The sequence below is a fragment of the Macrobrachium rosenbergii genome, chromosome 47 (assembly GCF_040412425.1).
Source record: "Macrobrachium rosenbergii isolate ZJJX-2024 chromosome 47, ASM4041242v1, whole genome shotgun sequence".
Lineage (NCBI taxonomy): Eukaryota > Metazoa > Arthropoda > Malacostraca > Decapoda > Palaemonidae > Macrobrachium > Macrobrachium rosenbergii.
This window is the reverse complement of record NC_089787.1, coordinates 32,711,113-32,737,166: the sequence shown is the minus strand read 5'-3', so window position 1 is coordinate 32,737,166 and position 26,054 is coordinate 32,711,113.

Sequence of the window (26,054 nt, the reverse complement as noted above, 5' to 3'; positions counted from 1 at the left end):
ACTCTCCGACCGGCCAATGAAGATTTAGAGGAATGTATTTCTGGTGATAGAAACTCATTTCTCGTCATAATGTGGTTCGGATTCCACAATAAGCTGTACAGTAGGTCCCGTTGCTAGGTAACCAGTTGGTTCTTAGCCACGTAAAATAAATCTAATCCTTCGGGCCAGCCCTAGGAGAGCTGTTAACCAGCTCAGGGGTCTGGTTAAACTAAGATATACTTAACTTAGTTGATCTTATTTCACATATTTTACACAGACAGTTCAACTTTTCAGCTTCCGCCATTTTTCTGCCATTCATATTCAGCCTACACACTTCACTTCAATAAAGGATAGTTTGTTTCAACACTCCTTTCTTAGATTCCTACCTTGGCTTCCATGTAAGCTCCAAGCTTCCCCCTCTTTCTCCCCGCCCCCCACCAGCACCTGTGCACACACACCTCATCTCTTATCTCACCATCAACTGATGTATTATTTAACTATACCCACTATTTCCATCCTTTCCCCGCCCCATGCTGAAGTTCAGTGCCCCAATTTTACCTTCTATTTTTGTAAACGCTTTCATTAAATTCTGTCGCTAGCCTTTTCAGTTTTTCTTAGTGATCCCCATCAACATTGTGTGTTTGCAAACATCAACCATTACCTATTCGATTTGCGACCCTTCTTTTCATCCCACGACTTTAAACTCACAGCTGTTCCCCTCCCTTTGGCTTTACTCATCAGCTGTATGCTTTTTTACCTTTTAGGTAGGTGGCTGCCATGGCTTTTCCAGTTCACAGACAAGTCATTTCCTTTAACTCCTTACTGGGGTTAGCTGATAACTCCTGAACCAGATAGTGTATACTCCTATATATATACATATATTTATATATATATATATATATATATATATATATATATATATATAGAACTCTTTCCTGTAATACTACAGTGTAATATGAAAATAAGAAGGCCCATAAAACACTATTTAAACGTTGAAACCATATATTTCGGGCACTTGTTTCTGTGCCCCTGTTCACTGGTCATGGACAGGTTGAGTTACAATGGTATATATACAAAAACATGAAGGTGTGGCCTTCAGGCCTCGATGTTAAGGAGGTGGCGTTTCTTAAGAAGGAGGAGATTGACCAAATTCCCTAGTGGTTTTTGGCCTCATTAGCTCCCGTTTGGCGATGGATCTGGCAGTCGCGTTTCGTCATCTTCTTCAAAAGGGTCCGAGGATTAAGTGTCAATGGCGTCCGATTTCCAATGTCCTCCTGACAGGTTCATATTGTTGGTTTGATTGATGATAGCAGATTCCAGCATCTTTCTTTTGTACGGACAGCTACTCTTGAAAACCAACTCCGCCCCACTCAGTTAAACGCCCTGTATTTCGGAAAATTCCCGAACTCTAAGCGTGTACTGATCTAGGTCTCTGTTATTCTTTAGGTAACGATCTAGTCTGGTTCTAGATGTCATGACAATTACTACACGGTAATAAACTCCGGCTTCTTCCCTTTTTGTTATTTAAGTATCGTTAACAGCGAACTCCCGATGGATTTGGGATAATGGAAAATGAAAGATTATTAGAACCAGTTGCTCGGTGGTTTGGATGTTTTCATCGTAAAGCTTTATTTTGTTGTTGAAATCTGTTGTCTGTTGTAGTGGGACCTCTTAGTATATTTTATTTCTTTATTAATAGCCCTCTCGATAATGTGTGGTGGACACAGACAGTTGCAGGTGTTGGCGGACGTGTTTTCTTGCTTCAGGTACTCATTTTATCTAAGTCCTCTGAGGAATAGTTGCAGCCTACACACTTAAGAAATGAAAGGATAGGTGGGTTTTTTATATACCGTAAATGCAAACAGAACAGGCATGCATTTCAGTATATAGAAAACCCATGTCTCCTACATTCATTTCTTAAGCTACCACGACGTCTCCGTAAAAATCATGGTAGGTGCAACTATTCCTCAGAGGACTTAGGATATGTTCAAATGAGTACCTGGATCAAGAATTTAACACGATCCGCCAACACCCAACGCAACTGCTCTATCCACACATTATCGAGAGGGCTATTATTAAAGCAAATAAAATATACCACAGAGGTTTCACAACAGACAAATAGATTTCAACAACAAAATAAAGCTTCCATACGATGAAAACATCCAAAAGGCCACCGAGCAACTCAGTTCTAATAATTTTCATTTTCCATTATCCCAAATCCATCGGGAGTTCGCTCGTTAACATATACTTAAATAACAAAAGGGAAGAAGCCGGAGTTTACAAGATACCTTAGTAATTGTCATGACATCTATGTAGGCGAGACAGGTAGATCGCTTCGCAAAGAATAACAGAGCACAAAAGATCAGTACGTTATCGAGAGTTCGGGAATTTTCCTACATATTAGAAATACAGGGCATGTCATTAACTGAGAGGGGGCAGAGTTGGTTTTCAAGAGTAGCTGTCCGTACAAAAGAAAGATGCTGGAATCTGCTATCATCAATCAAACCAACAATATGAACCTGTCAGAGGACATTGGAAATCGGACGCCATTGACACCTTAATCCTCGGACCCTTTTGAAGAAGATGACCCAAGAAACGCGACCGCCAGATCCATCGCCAAACGGGAGCTAATGAGGCCAAAACCACTAGGAATTTTCAACTCCTCCTTCTTAAGAAACGCCAGCTCCTTAACATCGGAGGCCCAAGGCCACACCTTCATGTTTTTGTATATATACCATTGTAACTTTCCACCTGTCCATATTCTACCAGTGAACATATACAGAAACAAGTGCCTGAAATATATGGTTTCAACGTTTAAATAGTGTTTTATGGGCCTTCTTATTTTCATATATATATATATATACTGTATATATATATATATTTATTTATTTATTTATGTATTTATTTATTTATTCATAAGAGCCACATTAACCTCATACCTTCTCGATTTCCTCACAATTTTTTGGATATTCTTATCACTACAAGTCTTGAGCCTTAGTGAAGAAAACATTAAGAAAACCTACCTCCCGCGGTAATACTCGAACCCACGCGCGATATTTCTTCTCTTCGGCTCAAGACTGGTAAAGATGAGCAAATATAAAAAAAAAAAAAATATGTGAGGAAATCGAGAAGTATAGGTCAAATGGGTATTACAAACACAAGTATATTATGGTGAGAATGACCGACATACACATATATATACACACTTTTATATATATGTGTGTGTGATATATATATATATATGTACACATATATATATATATATATATATATATATATATATATATATATATATATATATATATATATATATATGTACATATATATATATATATATATATATATATATATATATATATATATATATATATAGATATATATATGTATGCTTAGCTAACTTTTCGCCTCACCAAGAGTCCAGTTGCTTAATAACGTGGAAATATAGTCGTTAAAATCGTATAGGAATCGAAATACTAAACGCGAATAATCTCACAGTCGACAGGTTTAATACATTTAACTGTCTCACAATCTGAAACACTGAGGTTAAGAAGCCACAACATGCTTCATCTTTTAACCAGAAAATATAGAGTAAAGTACATTTATTGCTGATCAACTTCAGTTGATATGCATGGTTTTGTAATAGCTTACATTTTAATGGTTCTACTGTACGTACTTCAAGGTGTATGCAACTAAGTTTGAACACAAAGACTAACGTATAATTTTAATAGCAAAGGGACTAAAGTTAACAGAAGACATATTGTGATCTGAAGATAAAGACGATTTTTTAGTTAGATCTTTCTACCATCGATACACTAGAACATACCTACTTTTGATAGATAGCTATTTGCAAAAGCTTTGTTTTTCATGTAGACGAGGAGCATTTGAATCAGTGTCGTTCATTTCTGTACTTTTTTCAGCTTTAATTAAGGTTTCATTTATAAGCCTGTCGTCACTATCTTATTATCAGGGCAAGATTTCCATTTCACCTCTAAGATGTTGACATTTTATATGTTAATGATATGAAGTTCCTGAGCTTCAAGTTCCACTTGTATTTTGTTCTTTTACTGAAACACATTTGTAAAGATATAAGGTCGACCTTTGTATACGTTTAACACAATGATCGTAGAATTATTTTGAAATTTTATTCTTTCAACATCGATGGCTTTTGCTGTCGTGATATCAGTCAGTATATTTAGAAACGTTATGGTCATGAATTGTCAAATGGACCCGGAAGTTGCAACAAAATAACAAGGTAAAAGAAATAAAAAAAATAAATTTTTGCTTCAAATCAAAGGGAGGGGAAAATGTAGTTATTCAGCTGAGTTTGGTAATTGAGGGAAATCCCATTAGGAATAACTCAGAGAAACATGATTGGAACATAAATAATATTCTTTCGTTTACATTTTCTGCGATGTGTGTTTAAAGCTTATTTGTATAGGTATGCTTGTATTACTGCAAGTAGGAATGTGGATATTTTTATGCAAGCACTCACGCTTATATAAATGTACAGCATACTGTTTCATACATATGCAAATAGCTTACAAATATATTTCATATAAGCATGAGCTAAATAAACACGGCCCCATACTTGTACTACAAAGTTAATATTTAGATACCATTAACACAGTTATCATCTTATATTGTAGATTTATCTTGATTTATCTTCATTAACCTCTGAATTTTCACTGTAAGTAGAAAAGCAAACACGAGCTGGCCATCACAGAGTACAAGGGAAAACATAAAACGAAAATAGCTCTGGAGTGAGGGAATGTAGAATAAAACAATTGCATCCATCGACTATCCTACCTTTCATTCAATTAAGGGCTGGTTTGAGGCATTTTGCTTTCGGAAAACAATCCCTGTTGAATGTTTCCTGTTATCAAGAGTCAGTTTTAACAATTATACTGTATTGTGGGATTGGTGTATTCCTAGTGTAACACATTTTATGGAGGGCAATCTACCGTTTTGAAAATTTGTTTGTATAATTTTTACCATGGACTATAGAATAACTTTATTTATTTGATGATTTGTATTGCGTAATCTGCTTACCCATTATCTTATTTGTCATGCTACAAAAAGAATTCATAATCCGAAAGTTAGTTACACGGATTACCGTTCAACGGTGAAGCATTTTTCCAAGATTCTCTCCATATTATATATCACTTGACATGGCGTGGCTGCGTGTTCGTGGATAAATTCAGTAGCCTTACACAGGGATTGATATTCCTCTTCTGAAATGTTTTCGTTCCCAATGAGCTTCTGAGCTATTTTGCATGCAGATAGGAAAGTTGCGTCGACCTGCTTGGCTATCGTGTCGAAACGCATTTTGTCCTCGAAGCCAGCTTTATTCCTGTAGTCCAGCCTGCAGTTGTAGCACACGGGAAGGTCACCACTCACGGACTGAGTGCATCGGAAGCATTTCAGCATGAGTTCGGGTAGTTTGGAAGCTGTTTGCCACTCGAATTGGCAAGCGTCGCATTCGCACGCTATGTGGTACTTCTCCTTCAGGTGCTTTCGTCTCTTTTCTCTTTCTTCGTCCAAGTAATCTGGAGTATATGAGATGGTCACTTCTTCGCCAGCTGCGATGGGCCTCACTGCTCGTAGGACCATGTCCCTCCCTCGCGTGTAGTGTTTTGCAGAAGGGTTGCAGGAGTGGTTGACCAGGCTCAGGGTTGGGTAGATTCCTGCGCCTATGCGTTTCTGCAGAGATGGAGATGATAAGGCTTAACATTCTTAACCTGGTGCTAGGAACTAACTTACTTTAGTAACCTGATGCTAGGAACTATATAACTTTGGTAACCTGGTTATAGGAACAGTTTAACTTTAATATCCTGGTCCTAAGAACTAATTAACTTTAGTAACTTGGTGCTTGGAACTAATTAACTTGTGACCTGGTGCTAGGAACAGTTTTACTTTAGTATCTTGGTCTTAGGAACTAATTAACTTTAGTATCCTGGTCCTAGGAACTAATTAACTTTAGTAACCTGGTGCTAGGAACTATTTAACTTTATAGTAACCTGGTGCTTGGAACTAATTAACTTTAGTAACCTGGTGCTGAGAACGAATTGACTTGAGTAACCTGGTGCTGAGAACAAATTGACTTGAGTAACCTGGTGCTAGGAACTATTTAACTGAGTAATGATATTGGTAAATACCGTTCTAAATCAATCTAATTAGGTAAATACACACATGTAAATCATTTTCTGTAACATAATTTTGTTCTTCAGAAACGAAACAGTTATATATTTCATATCCAGTTTCATGAAAGTCATTTATGGCCATGGCAGTAAAGTAGGTAAACATATATTTGAGTATTATCAGGAAGAAGCCTTCGACTTACCAGCTCATGTTCGACACCGTAACAGTTCTTCTGTATCTTCAATAAATAAGAAAGAAGAAGAGCGCCCGTCTTGATTAATTCTCCATCAGGTGGGGTGACAGCCTTACCCTCCGCGCTGATGAAGAATCTTCCGCTCTTTTCCAGTAGCTTAGTAAGCACCAAAGCGACAAGGCTGTGCATGAACAAGCTCTTGAAATCGAACAGTTCGACGTTGCTACACAAATGGCTGATTGCTTCGGGAGACTCTGAACTGTAAATCCCGGCACCGCTGAGACCCAGCTCTTCTGGACAGGCGTTATTCGTTTCCCTCTGCTGTTTCGTGTCTAGAAGGGCCAGCCGGCTGTAAGGAACGCCTCGGAGGATTTTGTAAGCTAAGCTCTTGTTGGCACTCAGTTCCATCGAGATCAGAGGCGGGAGAATGGCGCATTCTATCCAGTGCTCTTCAGTAAGGGCAGAGAGCCGGCATGTTTCGCTGCAGTACACGACCTGATGGTAATAGACCGTGTTTGGGACTTGTAGTTTTTTATACTGGAGTTATATGTTTCAAAAATATTTATGTGTGTAATGCATCTATGTCAATGCTCTAGATTTATAAATGTTTGGTATATGATTTTTATGCAAATCCCTCCACACACATTACATGCATTTGTGTGTGTGCATATATATATATATATATATATATATATATATATATATATATATATATATATATATATATATATATATATATATATATATATATATATATATATAGATATATATATATATACATAAATTTATATATAAATATATATATATATGTATATATGAATATATATATTTAATATATATATATATATATATATATATATATATATATTATATATATATATACACATATACATACATGAATAAATTTATATATAAATATATATATATATATATATATGTATATAATATATATATATATATATATATATATATATATTTACATATATATATATATATATATATATATATATATATATATATATATATATATATATATATATAAAATGTGTGTCTGAATCTGTGCAAATAAACGCATAACTACATTTGATAAAATGTAAAGAACTGATCGAACGAAAGCAGAGCATTTTTTTTTCTCTGAAGAAAAAACAGGATAACAGGAACTGCCGTTAATAGAAAAGGAAAAGGTATCTATTAGTGAGCGTTCCTTTTTTTATATCTCTCTTAGCAGAGAAAATAAATATTGTTGTATCAGTGTATTTTATCTCGAGAGTGACACAGAGAAGAGGAAATCGTGCCTGTACGCTGTAGCTTATTCTAACATTTTCAGGTAATTTATCCATATTTCAGGTGTGTTTTTTTTTACCGTTCAGTGCGTATGAAAATTTAAGTGTCAGATAAGAAAATAAATTGAAAGATCAAATAAAGAATGACAGACGCTCCATCCATCCTTGTCCTGAATCTTGTATCATTCCTTTTTACTGTTAGAGGAATTGCGTCTGGCAAATGGTTTTGATACTTTGCTGAACTGAACCTCGTATGGACTTTATTGTTCTTGACTTAGCAAAGGAAAAGGATATATCTTCACTGTTTTAGTTTTCTGAAAATAAAACTATTGTGCCGGCTTTGTCTGTCCTTCCGCACTTTTTCTGTCCACGCTTTTTTCTGTCCGCCCTCAGATCTTAAAAACTACTGAGGCTAGACGGCTGCAAATTGGTATGTTAATCATCCACCCTCCAATCATCAAACATACCAAATTGCAGCCCTCTAGCCTGAGTAGTTTTTATTTTATTTAAGGTTAAAGTCACCCATAATCGTGGTTCTGGCAACGATCTATAAGGATAGGACACCACCGACCCGTAGTTAAAGTTTCATGGACCGCGGCTCATACAGCACTATACCGAGACCACCGAAAGATAGATCTGTTCCCGGTGGCCTTGATTATACGCTGTACAGAAAACTCGATTGCTCCGAAGAAACCAGCGCAATTTTTACTTGTTGTTAAGTTGTCTAATAAACTAAAACCTCCAGTGCTTTAACTTCGTGGTGTTGACAACAGCTGAATGGGAACTTTAGTAATGTAAATATTTACAGAATAGATGTGGGAATGGTAACTGGAGCTTTATAAAGTAATTTGTTACTTTGAATATCTAATCATAGTAATTTTTTTTCACCTGACGGTAAATATCGGCAGCCGAAGTCATTATAGGATTAGTTAACGTCATCTTGAAAAAAACCATATTCTATAGTGGCTTTATAGCGTAAATTAACATGGAAGTATCTTATCACGTTAATAACATATTGCTAGATTTCTATGAACTTATATGCAGAAGTTAGTCAGTGTTCAAAATCTAATGTTTTAATGTAATTCAAGAGTGTTGAAATTGTATTCTGTAGTGGCTTTATCACATATATTGATACAGAAATATCTTCGCCTGTTAATGGAATATTGCTGGATTTCTATGAACGTACATACAGGAGTTACAATTTTCAAAATTAAAATTTTATGTAATTCAAGAGTGTTGATATTATATTCTGTAGTGGCTTTATCACGTACATTGATACAAAAATATCTTTTCCTGTTAATGAAATATTGCTAAATTTCTATGAACGTACATGCAGGAGTTGGTCAATTTTCTGAATTTAAAGTATTTCAATAATATTGAAATCGCGAGTAGTGAGAGTTGCAGTAATACCCCCTCGGAAATTTCATCTTAAGACGCCATGTCCATCATGAGCACCCGACAAGAGCCCGAGGAAGCCAATTTACACGAGGCTCACGTCAAATAAAGTAAACGAATTCAAACGCCACTTTACCTTCGGACACGTCGGGCATGGGACGGGTTTCAGAGAAAAGTGGAGGCAGAACGAACAATAATTTGGCAGCTTGTCAGAGTCGAGGCTTACGCTGTGAGCCCTCTCGACGCCCAGAACCTCACCTGGAAATAATGACGCAGATTGGGTGGATTACAGTTGCGGCAGAGACAGTATAATCATGTGTGAGAGATCGTCCATGGTGAAGCTTTCTGTGCAACTGGTTTTGCGAAAGGGGATTCGTCATATATGTTTCCTTGTTCTAGAGCAAATAACTGCTCAGTTGACTGTGGTTTTGGATGTGCGGTTGCTTTTAGATAGCAAATGATCAGACAACCATTATTTTTCCTTTTATTAATTCTGGTTTCTTTCATAGGTTGGAAGATTCCCTAATTTATTCTATGGTCGAAAAAAATGCCTCCTTGCTGGCCTTTATTAGTTTTCTGTGAAAGAAAACCATTTAGATGGCTTTGTCTGTCTGTCCGTCCGCGCTTTTTCTGTCCATCCTCAGGTCTTTAAAACTACTGAGGCTAGAGGGCTGCAGATCGTTATGTTGGTCATCCACCCGCCAATCATCAAACACCAAATTGCAGCCCTCTAGCCTCAGTAGTTTTTATTTTATTTAAGGTTAAAGTTAGCCATGGTCGTGCGTCTGGCATCGCTATAGGTGCCAACAACACAGGCCACCACCGGGCTGTGGATGAAAGTTTCATGGGCCGCGGCTGAGAGTTTCATCTTTTGCTGGCACTGAAATGCGTACAGAACTAACGACTAGATCAGCTATTTGTAGGAAGACAGGAGTCCCGTTGCCATCCACCTGTCTAGAAAAGGCGTCCATATTTTAACAAATATAAAAAATTAAGTTATTTATGAAATAAGATGAAAAGGTTTGTGTTAAATAATTATAGCTAACTGCAAAGGAGAATAAAATAACAGAAGTTTCAGAAGATGCTAGTTGAAAGTAAACGCGATTTGGCTTTTGCCCTTCTCTCTCTCTCTCTCTCTCTCTCTCTCTCTCTCTCTCTCTCTCTCTCTCTCTCTCTTTCTAGTGTTTCTATATTACATATAGCGTCTGTTTTAAACTAGTAGTTCATATATATATATATATATATATATATATATATATACACATACACACACATATATATATATATATATATATATATATATATATATATATACACATATATATATATATATATATATATATATATATATATATATATATATATATATATATATATGGCACAACAAGAATTCCTAGAAAGCCGTCAGTGCTCCCTCAGATTTAAAATGTGAGATTAAATGCCCTCCTCTGTATAGCAAGGGGAATTAAATATTCAGTCTCTCCTATAAATCATTCATCTGGAAATTCTTTGAAATCTATATATAAACAGATCACTGGGAATGTGTTAGTTTGTTCACAACCAGCTATTTTTAACCCTTGCTAATAAGAGATAGACAAACACGCCTACGCACAAAACGTGAAAATTAAATTCTCTTAAAAGGCTGCTTCATCTTGTAAGGAAATGTGAATGAACTTACCTGGGCGAATATCGCGAGCAGCAATTAAGCATCTTCCCTTGGCAGGTGCGTAAGACACATCTAGGGCGCTGCTTAGAGCGGGGAATTTCTTGTTAGGTTCGTTGAGAAGGGGCGTATTCTTCCTATGGGATAATAGCAGGGTCTTTAGGGAAGGCGTCTTGCTTCCAGGGTCGTCAGCGACTCCACATTCTTCTTCCTCTGTTTTGATTGACTTCTCTTTCAAAGGCTCATTTCGATCTGAAGCTCCGTCGCCTTTGTTAGTCAAGTTTTCTGTAGCGTCCAGACACTTTTGTCTCCTTGCTTTCAGTTTAAGCCTACGTTTCTCTGGATAGCCGTATTTCAGCGCCATTTCTATATCCTCCAGACACTTGTCGTAAGCACTCAGCTCGAACATGATGGCAGACCTGTTGGCGTAGCCCATCGCCAAAGCTTCGCTGTCTGTTGATTGGGTGTCACCATAACGTTCTGTGCTTGGGTTTTGATTTGGGTAACTCTTATCGTCTCTCTTGAATTCGGTTCCACGAGATGAATCGCTCTTTTCTCCTTTCTCAACATCACATTTTGAATCTCTCGATGATGCTTCTCTCAGCACGGGATGTGGAGCTGACATAATACTCAAATTGTACAGTTGTAATGCCTTTTCGAGGTTCTTCATTTTGTAGTATGTATTCCCTTCGTTCCGCAGGCGGGTTGCCTCCATTTCTGATTTCCCGGAAGAGACTAGAGTGGGTTCCATGATCTGATGAACCTCTCTCATCCCCCAGACAACTGAGAATATCTCTTCGTAAGTGCCGCCATTGCATATGGTCTCGAAGAGAGAAAGTTTCTCAGGCTCAGACTCGAATAACTTGAACAATTCGTCGGCTTTGTCGACGAATCTCTGACCCCACATCTTGAAAATGATCTGAAATGATAATGAAAATGATAATTAAGAAAATATTGATAGTGGTCAGTGGATGCATTTGTCTAGCACAGACCTAATGAAAACAAAATGAAAAAGAGCGGACTAATTCATGGTAACTGGAAGAATGAATCTGTGACCTATTAGTACTTAATATTGTCCAGAAAGGTATATTTTGAACAGGTAACTGCTTGACGTTAGAGGAATGTAGAAATAAATTTGGGTCGGGTCCGCCTCTATTAAGGAAGGTATATTTCTTTACATGGACCTTGTCGCTGTTGTGAATTCCATTACACAACATATACATGTACCACCTAAACTTATCTCCCAATACAGATTGAATTATTGCACATTCTTCGCACTTCTTGAACATATCAAAATTGCGCCCCAACAGCTCTAACCACACCATCTAACCAGCACTTTTCCACTTTGGACCCCCCGCCCCCAGCCTCAAAAATACACAAACATTATAAACGTTTCGCCTTCCATTCTTTCCACATGAGCAGCCATCTCTGATCTTTTTCCCCCATTTGTTGCCTATAACACTATCTCGTAGTGTTTCTACATTTTTCTTTCATTTTCAGCCATGTTTACTTCATGTATTAAAGGGTAAACACATTATCCCGACAGTTTAAACATTCTCTTTTCACTGGCATTCGGCATTAAGACTTCATTATTAAAAATAGAGCTGTTTTACAGTCTCACACACACACACACACACACACACACAGTAAAATCAGTGAAGACACCAAAGCCAAAACCCGGAACACCATTTTTCACAGCTTTATTGGGACATGTTTCGAGTAACACTCACTCGTTATCAGCCTACGAATTAAATTGAATATAACATTAATTTTTGTATAATAAAATTCATAATAATACTGGAAACATAATTACCATAAAGAATTATAAAACTACGTTTAAAAGATGGTTAATCAAAATAATTGAAATAAAATAAAGCAAAATACAGATTTTAAGTCACAAAAATGGAAGGTACAAAGGCAATAAATTCACTAACACACCAGTAAAACGCAGACTAAAAACACGGAAGTGAGGTTCCAGCCACATTTCTAGCCAAAAAAGGTTTCATCTTGAATACATTACATCTAAAATGTCGAGGTCTGCAGCAAACTGAGCATTGGCTAAAACAGAAAAATCTTCAATATGTAATGGGTGTCCAGTCTCCTTGCTGTGCTCGATAATCGCACTGTAACTAGGTCTTGAAAGATAATTGCCTGCACGAGGAGACTTACCGATGTGTTCAAAGCATCTCATCCTAGCTGATCTGGTAGTTTTTCCAACGTAAGTGGCATCACAACCACTACACTGCCATTTTCTAGATCAAATTGAACCGAAGGCTTGTTGGTATAGGGTCTTTAATTTTAAAGAAATTGCCTAATTTATTTTGCAAACTGAAGTATGTTTTGATATCTAGCTGAGGGTTTTCCAGTGGACGAAATAGAATTTAATGGCTTTTTTAAAATCGTAACTCTGTGTTCCAGTAAAGGTTAAAGGTGAATAAATAACAGGTTTCTTTATGATAGCGGCAGTTTTGGGTTGTTTGTTTACATGTAATTTCGAGAGTTATTTACCAGTACATATATTCACGTAATTCAACGAATAGCCATTGCTTTTTAGTTTTCTTAAAAGAAAACTATTGTGCCACCTCTGTCTGTCCGTCCACACTTTTTCTGCCTGCCCTCAAATCTTAAAAACTACTGATTCTAGAGGGCTGCGAGTTGGAATATTGACAATCCACCCTCCAATCATCAAACATACCAAATTGCAACCCTCTAGCCTCGGTAGTTTTTATTTTATTTAAGGTTAAAGATAGCCATAATCGTGCTTCTAGCAGCGATATAGGATGGGCCACCATCGGGCCGTGGTTTAAATTTCATAGACCGCGGCTCATACAGCATTATACCAAGACCACCGAAAGATAGGTCTGTTTTCGGTGGTCTTGATTATACGCTGCACAGAAAACTCGATTGCGCTGAAGAAACTAAGGCGCATATTTTACTTGTTAAAAGTGACTTTCGAAATTCCAATCCTTCATGCAAATCCAAAAAGCTAGAACACATTTTATATGCTCTGGTCACTGATGTAAATATCAAATTCATCTTATACTTCAAAGGTGTAGCTGATTGAAATTTGGACATAGGACCTGTGAAAGTACGCTGTCTAGTGTGTGAAGTGGAAAATTCATTATTAAGATTTTTTACCAGAAGAATCTAGAAAAGCAAGCGTGTGGTTATCTTCGATTTCAGAAGTAAATTCTATACTAATATGCTTACTATTAAGGTACTTCTTAATAGTATATATATATATATATATATATGTGTGTGTGTGTGTATGTGTGTGTAATATATATAGGCCTATGTATGTATGTGTGTATATATATATCTATATATATATATATATATATATATATATACCACAGGTGAAAAATATATATATATATATATTTCAGAAAACGAAGGACTGATACAGAGTGTGAGAAGTCACAAAAGTTTTAAAGGACACATATATACACATATCATAGCTTCAATGCTTTAAGAACTCATTTGATAAAAAAAGAATTTAGGGGAGTCAGATGGAACTAGGTCGAGAGACTCTGAGGTGTAAAATCTTTGTGTTCAACAAATAGTTTGATTCCTCAGCAATATTGCCGGTCAGGTGATCTTCCACACATTTGACTGAAGTGTTATTTATATTCTTTTACCTTAAAACGTGCGTTAATTTGATCTAGATTAGTTGCATTAAAATCTGCCCTAAAAGTGAGTTTGATCGTTCATTAACGTGATAGAACTGCAGTTGTCTAGTTGATAGCTTTGGAGAGGATCCAGGCTTTAAATCGGCAGATAGGTAGACTTTGAAATCTCTGTTTTTTGGGAGAAAATTGAACTTGTGATTTTTTACACATGATTTTCTAATCATTATAATCTTAACATTTTGAACTGGTCTTAAATTAGGAGATTTAAAAAAATATTCATGAAATATCTTTTATATTATTATTTTGTCATGTTAGCAAAATTTTTGCCATATCTTGGCTATGCAACACAAAAGTCTTTTTCCATTATTGTGTTTTGCATTTCATGTGATTTTTAAATTTTTTCTATCATGTTTGATTCTTCCACAGATGTCTGTGGACAGATGTCGGTGACAATATAAACTGTTTTGAATAACATTATGGTAAACTGCTTTTGACAAAAAGACTAGTTATTGATTTGGGGAACAGTGGAGTTTGGATATTTTCAGGCTATCATTAGCCATAGTGAGACTTCTTTAATCAGAAAGTGTTTTACAGTTCAGAGTTTAGTTATCTAACTCGATATTTCATTTATTATCATTTTAATCTTTGCTTTGTTTTATTCATTTGTTGTTGTAGGTTATTTGAATAATAAACCTATTTTTGTAAAGAAACTATTGCGTTTCTTTAAATGGTCCATTTAGTTGATTTGGTGAGAATGAGGTGGGATTGGTCTGTGGGTGAACCTGAGAAAATGATTTGAGAGAGCCAAAGAGAGAGGCGATACACAGACAGAGGGAGAGAGAGAGAGCCTAACGGTTGAGAAAAATAGAAAATGTAAGTGTTGTATGTATAGTGACTTCTCACACTCTGCCAGTCCGTTTCATGATTGAAATAAAGTCGAAACCGGTCAGACCTACACCCTGCTTCTTATTTTTCACCTGGGTAATGTGTGATAAATGAAGGGTACAAAAAGTGATAATAATCATCATATATATATATATATATATATATATATATATATATATATATATATATATATATATACATGCATATATATATATATATATATATATATATATATATATATATATATATATATAGTTATGTATCTGTTCGTGTGGGTGTATGTATGTGTGTGCGCGCAGTTTGAAGTGGATAGTCCGTAAATGTTCCTACCAATAATCTTGTGACGATACGGTTACATAAAACTTCCTGTTTTTATATTAGGCAGAAAACCTAGGGCTTTGATGTTTGTAACTATAAAAACCTCTTCCATTAAGGACGATAAAGATTACTCACCTAACCAGTACCCAATTCTACTGTTGTTTACTTGACAAATGTAAAAAAAAAAAAAAAAAAAAAAAAAAAAACATTCCATGAAAATCCCGTGTGGGAGTTAGGGGATCTACAGAACAGAATTTCCTCTCTCTATTTCAAGCGAATAGGTATCAGCACCAAACCCCAAAAAAAAAAAAAAAAAAAAAAAAAACAGGGATTTTCTGGTACCTGGGTGTATACTATTCTTACAGTGAATTCCAGAGATTTAGCCCCGTTTTGCTCTATTTTAGATGTAGGAATGAAAATATCCCCTAAAGCGTCTGTCTGAATGGGTATTAATTTCTTATTGTCGGAAATTGTTCTGTAGTCCATCAGGGAATTATTACCACGCTGCTCTCAGAAATGAAGTTTTACGTCACTTCCATAAGAGATGAATGAATGCACGGCATACAAACACTGGCAAATGGCAAAGAAAAGAAAATGCTTGCAACTAGGACGAAAAAACTTTGAGAAAAGGACATTTCATTAAGGTCAGTTACATAGACCAGCTATTTGTAGGCGAAGAGATAATGATTGTTTCCTACACAAAATCAAAGGTAAGCTTCACTTAGCAGAATGACACAATAATAGCATTAGTCCACGTTACCGATATTAAGATGCACAAGTTAGTTGAAGAATGGCAAAGTATCGTAGGTAATATACGGTGAATTAAAGCACATAGATTATTGATAGACGCAGTGGACCTATGCAAAATAACTCAAATTGAAGTTTGGTTGGGATACATGATTGACAGATGGTAGCCTTTATTTATATATATATATATATATATATATATATATATATATATATATATATATATATGTATTTGTGTGTGTGTGTGTGTGTGTGTGTGTGTGTGTATGTGTGTGAGTAAAAGCCACAATAGTGTAAATTAGAGACCTTATTTTTCCAAAATACAAAAGAGGTAAAAAAAAAAGGAGCTTTCAGCCATTTGCACAACGATCCTCTTCAACTGAAGAGGACCGTTGTGCAAACGGTCGAAAGCTTTTTTTTACCTCTTTTGTGTTTTGGAAGAATACAGTCGCTCATTTACATTATTGTGTCTTTTTACTCATTACATCCGGTCATAATAAGTGATGCACCATAGATATATATATGTGTGTGTGCATGCGTGTGAGCGCGTGTAGGTATATGTATATATATATATATATATATATATATATATATATATATATATATATATATATATATATATATATATATATTATATATATATGATATTTATATAGGTGAAAAATATAACGGTTTACTTTATAGCCATTGAGGTATATAACTGACATTATGCTGAGGTATATGATGCTAAAATGTTAAAGAATAATTGGTGGATAAAAGAAAATTACCTTCCGCCGTATCAGTTAAATCCTATCCTATTGTTGTCAGCACCAAACGCTTTTCATAATACAGTTTTACTTCATCTGTGACCTTGGAAAGTTACTTTCAACATCTCTTTCCCCTTTTCGTACTTTCCAGGACGCTAGGGTAAGACATGAATAAAGGAAAACTCTCTTGGAAGTTCGAGAGCTTTGGGAATCGGAAATTTTGGTCACCACGCTTTCCCAGTTATTTATGAAGCTGGGATCTTTTTACCTTCTTCCCGAGTCCCAAGGGTCTGTTGTGACACTTACGTCTTAATGTGGGTCACAGAGTAAGCAGGAAGGGTTTGTAGTGTAGGCAGAATGGAAAGAGAATAAGGACGACAAGTGGAGGAATGAGAAAACGAACAGATTGTTGTATGAAAAAGGAATTATCTGAAGTGTGCAATTGCATGGCTGAAGAGATCATGACTGTACAGGTTATAAAGGTGGACGGATAGAGTAGCCAAGAAAAAAGTGAAGTTGTTTTATGGGAAAATAAATGCAAACAGAAAGAATAATGAACAAATAGATATCAGAATAAAACATGCAAATTGAGAATGCTTTCTGAAATGAATACTTTTTCGGTCATGGAAGTGAGTATTTTGAAGATTTAATGAATGTTAAGGACGGAAGAGGGGCAGAAATACATCAGGAGAGAGTTGAAGAAGTTAGCGCAAGTTAAATAAATGCTTGTGGGAATGACTGCTGAGGCTGTAAGGAGGGCATTTAGGTGGTTAAAGAATGGAATGACATCTGAAAGTTGATTGGACCACAAGTGAGATACTTCGGTTTGATAGTAATAGTGTGATTGGGCGGCTGACTAGGATGTGTAAGGTATGTTTGGATGAGGATTGTGCAGGAACAATGAGAAGGATAATTGTTCTGTTGTATAAGGGTAAGGGTGATAAAGGAAACTATAAATCTTATAGGGGCCTTATGTATTGCAGGAGTGGAACATGGTAGGATTTTAATTAAGAATGTAAGACAGATAACAGAAATAGTGAAAAAAGCATGGGCATAGATAAGATAGTGTGTGTGTGTATAAAACAAGCTTTTGTAGTTAAATTGTTGTTCAAGAAGTTTGAAAGTAATAGGAAGATGTATGTAGCGTACAAGAACCGTCAAAAAGCTCATGACAGAACTGAGAAACAGCAATGCAAAGGGTATTGAAGGAGATTGGCACAGGAGATAAGAGCGATTAAAAGCTTTTATGATGGAAGTAAAGCAAAAGATAGGAGAGTGGTTTTGTATAAAAAAGTGTGTCTGAGACAAGAGTGTTATGTCTCCGTAGTATTTCAATATTTTTAGGGACTGAGTGATGCGAGAATTCAGAGAAGGGACATAACCAGGAGTTTCAAAGTTATGGCAAAAGAAACTGAAGTTTTGAATGTTGTATGTACTGCCTGATATTTGCATAAGGTTAATCAGATAATGAAGTGAAAACGCAGAGACCTGCAATAGATATTGAAAGTGTTTAGAATGAGGGAAAACCGAGTATAAACGGAATACGAGAAGTTGGAATACTGAATAGTAATGTGGATGGTGGAAGAAGGAAGAGGCTGATTTATATAGATATTTGGACGTAAATATAATGGATAGTGGTTAAGACGAGAGAGGAAGTGTGTCAGATAGTAGCAAGGTGTATGCAGATAACGGAGAAGGGACGACTTGAAGTGTCTATGGAAGTCAAAAATTAAATAAGAGAAGGGATTGTTGATCAGTATCTCCTTTATGGAATTGAAGTGTGGAGGATGATGATGATGTAGAGTTGAGTAGTTTTTGAGGTATGTTGGGCTCAAGAGGAAATGAAGTTATGAAAAATGCAGACACTTAGCAAGGATAAACAGGTTAGCATAGGAGATATTTGAGTTAGTGCAAGAACTTTTTCAGTATAATTAAAAAAACTAATTTTCTTTTTAGGAAATATTAAAACTAGTTGCAATCCAGAGGACAGGAAAATGAGAGAATCTGATTTTCCTGTGATTTCCGTTTTAAACTGAGCATACGGCAACAAAATTACAACAGAAATGACTTTATAGTTGGCTGGAAGCGTTAAATGTATCGTCTCCTAACATTATGAGTGAAATTGATAAAGACAATCCCACTCGATATGAAACCGATAATTTCGTTACAGGTTATAAAACTGCACAACCAACGTGGAAAATAAAAGGTAACCTTCAAGCAGGCGTTACGCCGGCTAATTTGAGAGCCGCGCTTGCTTAATGTAGTCTGAAATCTGCCTTTCATGCAGGCAATTGATTGACATGTCTGCAGGCAGTGAGGCTTCACTGTCGCCGACTCAACCCTGCAATGTCAGTGAGCTTGAATATCCGTCTTTCATCCTAAACGGCTGATTGAACTTTGCTTCCGTTATTGAGGCGGATAATACGGAACAAATTAGTTTGCTTTCAGTTTTTTTAAAAGAAAACTATTGTGCTGGCTTTGTCTGTCCGTCCGCACTTTTTTCTGTCCGCCCTCAATCTTAAAAAAGTTCTGAGACTAGAGGGCTGCAAATTGATATGTTGATTATCCACCCTCCAATCATCATGCATACCAAATTGCAGCCCTCTAGCCTCAGTAGTTTTATTTTATTTAAGGTTAAAGTTAACCATAATCGTGCGCCTGGCACCGATATAGGACAAGCCACCACCGGGCCGTGGTTAAGGTTTCACGGGCCGCGGCTCATACAGCATTATACCGAGACCACCGAAAGATGGATCTATTTTCATTGGCCTTGATTATACGCAGTAGCGGCCGTACAGAAAACTCGATTGCGCCGAAGAAACGTCGGCGCATTGTTTACTTGTTTTTGCCTCACACACATCACGATCGTTTCCAGATTAATGAAAGTACTGAACTCGCACAGAGAATTACACGGATGGTTTGGAAATCTATGTCAGTCAAAAAATCGTTCCGCTTAACATTCATTAATGATTTGAATGTGGTGTTCCCGTTGTTGCTGTAGAAATAGACTATTACTGGTAAACAGATTTCGTTTAATGAGATTTATTCAACTGTTGGCAATGTTGGAAAGCCATATATGTATTTATGCTGTGTTTTAAATCAGTAAGCTATTTCTCCTAACAGAGGATGACTGCACAGAAAAGATAGACACAGGCAATTAATTTTGAAAATGATTGACATAAAATACGAATATATATGTATATATATAATTATATGTGTATACATATATTATATATATTTTATTTATATTATATATACAGTATATTTACATATATAAGATATACTTATCTAAATATATATATACACACATACTGCATACGTATGTACATACATATATATATACATACATATAAGTATGTATATGCATACATACATACACACACACACACCCGATTATATTTAGTGTTGGCACCAGAAGATATAGCCTTCGAGATTTTCAGGTGTGGTATTTTGGGAATGATGCTGCTTGTCTTACGACATACTCTTCTCTGGCAGTAACCTACTGTAGTCATGTGACAGCTAGGTACCAAACTGAATACGTAGGTGAACAGAGGCCCATGGAACTTTAACCACCACCCGGTTGTGGCCTATCCTATATCGTTGCCAGAAGCACGATTATGGCTAACTTTAACTTTAAATAAAATAAAAACTATTGAGGCTAGAGGGCTGCAATTTGGTATGTTTGATGATCGGAGGGTGGATGATCAACATACCAATTTGCATCCCTCTAGCCTCAGTAGTTTTTCAGATCTGAGGTCGGACAGAAAAAGTGCGGACGGACAGACAAAGCCGGCACAATGGTTTTCTTTTCAGAAAACTAAAAGGGTGAGATGGTTAAGTCACGCGATCTTAACATTTAGAAATTAGTTCCTTTCGGAAGGTAACCGAAGTTACCCCAAGTTGAAAGAAGGTGTTAGTAAAATTGCCCCTGTAGAGTGTACATGGCGATAAAAAGAAAAGGTATATGAAGGATCACACGGAATTAAACTTGTTAGATCAACAGTAAAATGGAGAAAGAACATTCTCGTTTCTGCAATTTATAAAGTAGTTACGCTTAATATGCCTCTGGTAAAGCCTTCTGCTTTTGTTATCACTCTTGACTTTATCTGTGTGTTATCAGTCATGTGGTGTATTGCTACACCCAAATTTATGTATACATACTAACGATGTTTACACTGTATGTATAAGCGCGCGTACTAACACATACACGCATGTAGGTATGTGAATATTATATATATATATATATATATATATATATATATATATATATATATATATATATATATATATATATGTTCATATAAGGAGGAAAGCACTCCATTTATATACTGTATTCCCATTTGCGGAAACACTACACTGGGCTCTTCTTTCCTATTTGTAGTAGGTTGTATAATGCAACAGTTTACATGAAACCAGCCATGTACTGGCACGGGCTCTTGCTCTTCAGCAGCCCGTAATTACATGATTATGTAATAATATATATGTATATATAAACGTAATTAAAAGGCATTTTACTTACAACGACTGCTGCAAGCCTCCTGCAGACTGATAAGTTTAGAATTTCCAGAACTCGTGTTGTTTACGTTACCATGGCAACAGGTTCGTAGAGTTGCCGCGAGCGTTATTTTTTTCGATTTATTCCTTTATAACACCGTAAGAGGTTAGATTCGTTCAGGTGTTCTGTGGTATACTACTCAGATGATTAAAATATTTTATATAAAAATTTGCACCGAAGATTATGTGAAATATTTCTTGACGTAGCATATTGATTTCTTTCTTTATAACAGCTCTCCCTCGTGCTTGATGATAAAGTTGCCTTGTGCCACCGTAAACTGAATGTTTTTTTTTTTTTTGTTTTTTTTTGGTAATAATCCTGGATTACTTCTTTACCTTTTTCCGTGTTCTCAAAGACTTTTATCTCTTATTGAGCTTCAGATACTTTAAAGTGTTACAGCAAGATCTAATATTTCGGAAAAATCCAGTAAACTTGGGTTCATTTTTTTAATAATCTTTTTTTAATTAACTATTTCCCGCTGTCAGCTCTTTCCACGATTTCCTAATGACAAACGGTTTGTTTCAGGTCTCCCTGGTAAGAGTTTGATGATAAGTAGAGATATGAAATATCATAGCTTTCAGGGATATCGTTTTAGCTTGGAATTCTGAGAAGATAAGCACAGTGACGTGAATGACTGTACTAATTAAAATGAATTTTATTTAAATATTTTTATATTAAAAAGTTTAATCTTGTTACAGTTATATGCGTCCTATATGTAAAATTATCAGATTTTGTTAGAAGTTTTTATTTGAAAAAGTTAATCTGTTACAGTAATATGCGTCGTAGATGTAAAATTATCAGATGTTTTATTAAACTTTTTATCGTTTTTTATTATTTATCATGTATTGAAAGTGAACTCTGACCCCAACACTAATCTCTCATTGATTGTGTATTCCATTTGAAGAGAATTTATGCAATCTGCTCTCTCTTTGCTAACCATTTTAGTATTACCAATCATAGCATCTATATATTCTTTGGCTAGCAGGCTTCCACAGAATAGCTTACTCATAAGTGAAAACAGAGGAAAATACATCAGCACATGACTAGCCGTTGAGAAACTTTCAAGTCATAAAGACTTAGACGCCGGAAACATGATTAGCCGTTGAGAAACTTTCAGGTCATAAAGACTGAGACGCAGGAACATGGCGCTCTGAGCTAATCTTCTTCATCAAAGCAAGTCGCAGAGGTATTAACCCGCTATGTATCAACCTTTGTCAAAGTCCAGGGTAATCTCATGGTAAGTAAAGTGGACGGCCGCACGAAGATATCGTTTATTGATATAACTGTCGACCACACAATAAAGAAATGGGCACATATGATACTTTGATCCCCGAGGGGCTAGTACTAAACACGGCGTCCCAAGGAACTTCCGCCATGTTTAATACTACCACCTCGGAGTAGGTGACGGAATATGGAATGGGTTTACCCTGAACTTTGACAAAGGTGGATACATACCGGGTTAATACCAGTCGCAGAAATACCAAAATCAATATGAAGAAGGTTTGAACTCATGTCCTTTGACGAAGCTGTCATGTATGGTTCTTGTTAGAATTACGGAAGTCACGTAGCCTAAATGTTACCTGTACGAACACTGACGGTCAGAGTGTTACTGTCTTTTTTCAAAGATGAAAGACCTAGATCTTGTCAGTAAAGATAGGTTGATTTTGTCACTTGCACAAACCATAGGAGAAAAACTGAAGGGGTGAAATGTGGTGGTGTACGCAGAAGTGGTGAGAAGGTTAGCTCAAGTGTTTTGAGATGGTTTGGTCATGTAGAATGAATGGAGGCCAGTATTTGATGAAAAGAGTATAATTCGGAATTGCTAGAAGGAAGCGGGAGGGGAGGACCAAGGAAGTAGTATGTAGATGTTGTGGAATAATTACTGAAAAGGAAGCCGACATTATTTTCAGTACAGAAATGAGTGTTTTAGTGCGTAGGGGGTTTAGTGCGCTTCTGATGAACCTTCAGTGTAGGTGGACGAGTATGAAGCGGTTAGTGTTTTGGAATATTTTTGCTCGAGGGAATTATCATCGATTCAGTAATTAAAGTATGACTGGCAATGAACTTTGTTTTTATTCTTTTGAATTAACTTTCTGTTATGGAAAACGTGAATTTTCACACAAATACTAACTTGTACGTGTATATATATATATATATATATATATATATATATATATATATATATATATATTTAAAAATGTGTGTGTGAGTGCGTCTGTGTTTAATTGTGTCAAGGAATCGTAGTAAAGTGCAACGATTTTGATGAAAAAGAAATGGTAGCATGATTGCAGCTTTGTACGGTTTAAGCGCTTCTTTTCCGTTTGTATATATATATATATATATATATATATATATATATATATATATATAAATTATATATATTATAAATATATATGAGCGGATGCAGAGTAGGGAGACGGGTAGGCGTGAGAGATCCTGACCTTTCTTAGATAGATACCGTGCCCTGACCTAACCAGAACTTACCTTCCTAACCTAACTTAGGGCGCCTTGCCCTAACCTGGCCAGGGGGAAGCGGCAACCCCCCACAACCATCCTGGACCCACAAGTAACCCTGAACATCCCTGTCTCCCTACTCTGCATACTACCCTATATATTTTATATATATACTGTATATGTATATATATATATATATATATATATATATATATATATATATATATTATATATATATATATATATATATATATATAATTTTTATATATTAATTTGCCCGGGATAGGCAAACTGATATGGGTAGCTGTACAAATATGATATAGTCTCCTTGTAAATACATCCGTTCTCTGTACGAATTAACGTTTTCTTCTATTGGAGTTTTTTAGCCAGAACAAATAAATCTCAAGTCTGTAGATAGTGCCTGTCCCTTGTAGGCTTCTTTATCTGGTGTTACTACCGAAGAAGCCGTGCAGAACTTGCACATTTTTTCATGTATACATATATACATCGATATTGGGAGAATCCAGCGTTGTTCTCCATGTTAACTGTCAAATCCAAACTGTCCTAAAACTCAGAGAATGATGAATTCTTGGTTCTGCTTGACTAAACCCAGGATGTTTTCAAAGAATTTGCTAATTTCGATATCTGTGAAGAGACTATAGTAATACTCTTCAGGAAACTGGTTAAGTATACGTTATTGATTAATGAAGCAGACTGCAGCTTATTCGTTGTAAAACCGGCTCTCAAACCGGGCTCACTAATAACAAGTAAAAAATGCGTCGAAGTTTCTTCGGCGCAATCGAGTTTTCTGTACATCGTATAATCAAGGCCACCGAAAATAGATCTCGCTTTCGGTGGTCTTGGTATAATGCTGCATGAGCCGCGGGCCATATAGGTGACCTGGCCATATCGTTGCCAGATGGACGATTATGGCTAACTTTAACCTTAAATAAACAAAACAAAAAAAACTACTGAGGCTAGAGGGCTGCAATTTGGTATGTTTGATGATTGGAGGGTGAATGATCAACATACCAATTTGCAGCCCTCTAGTCTTAGTAGTTTTTAAGATCTCAGGGCAGACAGAAAAAGTGCGGACGGACAGATAAAGCCGGCACAATAGTTTTCTTTTCAGAAAACTAAAAATCCTTGAAAATCACGGGGCCCTGCTACCAGACGTATGGAATTTAACCACAGTGCCTTCCCTTTCTTTTCCTCTACAAACCAGGAACTTCTGTACTTTCAGGTGTCTTGCGGATGCGCCATTACATGCACCATCTATATCGTGGCCATCTTTGTGGACTATCTTCTTTCAAGATGACAGAAATTTAAATTGTAATTTGCTGCTCAGTAAGACTAAACTGTCTTCGGTTTTTATATCTTTTTAAAAGATTAATTCGTTCACTTGAGAGAAAGGAGAAAGAAGCGATTTCAGTGACGTTATTATCTACAGTTACTATAAGAGAACAAAGGGATATCAGCTCACTATGTCACCGAACTGCCAAGAGACTGGCTCTGATTCCAGCTGCAGTTGGTCAGATGTAAACTATTAAGAGTATTTGGCAACAGTCAGCAATTTCAGTGCTGGAATTAAAATTTATTTTTCTTAACATAAAGTTAAAGAATACAGCACACACACATACACTCAAAATCTTTCTCAATTTCTCAAAACTTAATGCTAATACTTTGTCAAGGAAAGTGTTCTGAAAATAAAGTCACACCCCAGTGAAATCTCGGGAACTGTAGGCATATAAAGTTTTAAAAAGTTCAATACATTATTTTCATATTGAAACATTTTCGGTCAGAGCTGACAACGGGTGACCAAGGAGAGGCACCAAGCTCCTAGATAAGCGAGTCCGGGGAGCCAGGATACCCCCAGTGGACGCTAAGGCCCGGGGGTCCCCAGCATGCAGGAATTTGGTGGGTCATTCTCGTTTCAGGCAAATTTTGAGGAGCTCTTCAAGACGGCCATATTTAACTATGTCCTGAGGAATGTTGCCGTCTGCGGCCTCCGCCAGTCATTTTACCTAAAGTGACGAAGAAAATGAAAAGGATTAACTTAGTTATAGCCA